Genomic DNA, 2,759 nt, shown 5'->3' with positions numbered 1-2,759 from the left:
GACAGGCCTGGGCTGGGGGCCGGAGTGGCGGCCACCACTTCGGGATTCACAGGGACCTGCCCTCCTCCCTGGAGCTGGAGGCCTGTTTGTGTGTTCCGGGGCACAAGCTTGCCCCTGCCGAGACTGAGGCCCCGGCTGGGCCAGCTGTCCTGGGTGCCAGCGGGGTTTGTGTACTCTCTCCGCAGCCCTGGATGGAGGTCTGGCCCTTGGAGGACGGCTGGGAGTGCGCACCCCAGTTGCCATGTCGCCCTTCTCTCGAGGCCCAGCTGCTGTCGGGCTCCCTCCTGTCCACTCCCGATGAGGCAGCCACGCCCGGAGCGGTCAGCCAGGACGCGGAGCGCCTGCTCTATCAGTGTGAGCGTGTTTTGCTCCACCAGGAGGCACTTTCACCAACACCAGGGCACTTCCCCTCGGATCCAGCCCTGGGTGGGCTGCCCCTTGGCTCAAAGACCTTCCATAGCTCCCACGGTCCACTGAAAAAACACACAGCTTCTCAGCCCTGCACAGAAGCCTTACCCACGCTGCCACCCTCGGGCCCGCCAGTGGCCCCCGCCACAGCCCCCGGGTGCAGTGGGCCTTCAGTGGTCAGCTGGAGGAACAGGAGCACATCTGACAGCTGCTGAGCACGGCTGGGCAGAGCCCTTTACAGAGGAGCCCCTCTGCTCCTGAGAGCCTGTGTGGATCCTGCTCGCGTCCTCGCTTTATGGAGGATGTGGGAGGGACAGGGCTCAAGCCATGTGCCCTGCAGTACCGGTCACTGTGGCAGAGCTGGGTGCCAGCTCCTGAACCCCCAGCTCAGAGCACCCTGCTGCGCTGCCTCTCTGAATGGGTGGATGAACAGAGGGGTGATGGAGGGAGAGGAGGAGAGAGGGGTACATGAATGAATGAATGGATGGGTGGAGGGAGGGACGGGTGGATGGGTGGATGGAGGGATGGTGGAGGGAGGGACGGGTGGATGGATGGAGGGAGGGATCCACCTGTCTACCCAAGGAGCAGATCGCCCGCCCGCAGGCGCCGGCTGCCTGAGCCCGCCACGCCGCACGCTGCCGCTATCCCCGGCCAGGCACCTCACAGGTATCCACCGCATCCCCCGCAGCAGCCCTTCCAGGTGGGTGCCCTCGCCATCCCCATTTCACAGGCATGGAGAGAGCACGTCCCGTGCCCAAGGGCACATCGCTCCGGGGCAGAAACCGTGCCCCGCAGAACTCCTGGGCCCAGTCTGTGCTCCTCCTCCTGACGTGCCGCGGCTGCTCCCGCACACGCCACCCAGGGGAGGCCTCACCTGCCCGGGGGGGGGCAGCGCTTAGCGTAAAATAATCGGCACCAGCACAGTGCTGATGCAGGCTGTGCCCGATCCAAAAGCCCCAAATCTGAACCTGCGTGAGCACCGACGTGACGCGACTAAAATGCCAGTCTGACCTCGGGTGGCGGGTCGCGGTCGAAGGCTGCACGTACCACACAAGGCTACTGGAGGCGCCCGGCGTGTGAGACCCAAGGGACTTTCATGCTCAGACTTGGTCCCAGCGCAGATAGCGCGCTGTCTACCTGCAACAGCCCCCAACCTGAAGAACCCCGAAGAAACCGGGAATCCAGCACTCCGGATAAGGGATCTCGGCCAGGGCAGCCGCCGACAGGGCTGCCAACACTCAGGGTGCTTCCCCGCAACAGACGCCGAGTTCTCCGTGGTCACCAAGCCTCTGGAGCCTCCCGTGGCCTCCTGGAGGACGGTCCCACCCCCCACTGTGAGGGAGAGAAAACCGAGGCTGGGGGGGTTAGTGCACCCTGTGGTCATGGGGGCTCCAGCCCAGTCCTGCTCGACCTGCCCTTGTTATGCAGCCTGCTGGCGTCTGCAGCACTCTGCCCAGGCACCTGTGTTTAGGGGTCCCTGGGGGCAGGGGAGTCAGGCTGTGGGGTTCCCACGACCTTGGACTGGAGCCCTGGGGTGTATGGGGGGCAGAGGCCGGGAGGAGGGCCACTGCAGAGAGAGAGGTGGGGGAGGGGGTGCCCAGGATGGTCCTGTGCTGGCCACCCTGGACTCGGGGTACACAGGAGCACCGGCTCTGATGCCCCCCCCCAAGCGCTCCTTGCTCCCAGGGTCTCAGCAGGTGTGACAGCAGGTGCTCCACACTCTGCCTCCCGCCCAAGGAAACAGGAAGTCCCCCAAATCCACAAGACAGGCAGGTTGTGCCCGAAGCCTTCAGAGCTCCGGGGACGAATTAGGGGCCTATCTGGAAGGGAGCAGGGACGACAAAAGGAGGGGATAGGCAGGGAGGGACCCACCACCGCCTCAGTCCTGGCTGCGGGGGGCTGGATGTTTCACAGCTAGGGAAGAAACCTCTTGGGGAGGCTGGAAGGGCATCCTTCAACTCCCTGCAGGGCTCAAGACAGGTCCGAGGGGGCGACGCTGTCCCTTCCCACCCGCTGTGCACTCTGACCTCCGCAGCCAGCTCACCCTCTCTGGGCCTTGCCAGGTCGTGTGAAAAGGCAGCCCGAGGAGGGGGCAGGCGGGAGCCCTGTGGGAGGGGAGCTCTGCGGCCCCCGTGCCTGCGTATGTACGAAGAAATACACAGCCTTGCGATTAAGAGCACGCCTCAGTCACATCACGGGTTCAGAACCCACTTCAGGCCTAGCTGGGCCTCAGTTTCCCCGGCTCTAAAAATGACAACGCTCCAAAAGTGTACTCTAGAGGAGAGGAAAGAAGAAGAAAGGAGGAAAGGGAAGAAGAGAGGGAGGGGGAGAGAGAAAAAGCGGCAGACCCC

At 64.4% G+C, this 2,759-nt stretch overlaps 1 protein-coding gene across 1 annotated transcript in view; it reads right to left on the bottom strand.

Moving 5' to 3' along the window:
* The window catches only part of NCOR2 (nuclear receptor corepressor 2), a gene marked incomplete in the record, with an annotated part of 101,139 nt that overhangs the window by 48,693 nt on the left and 49,687 nt on the right, over nt 1-2,759 (bottom strand).

The sequence above is a fragment of the Tupaia chinensis genome, unplaced genomic scaffold (assembly GCF_000334495.1).
Source record: "Tupaia chinensis unplaced genomic scaffold, TupChi_1.0 Scaffold000258_1, whole genome shotgun sequence".
Lineage (NCBI taxonomy): Eukaryota > Metazoa > Chordata > Mammalia > Scandentia > Tupaiidae > Tupaia > Tupaia belangeri.
Note: the sequence above shows the minus strand (reverse complement) of the source record. Positions and strands in the feature narration are given on the sequence as shown.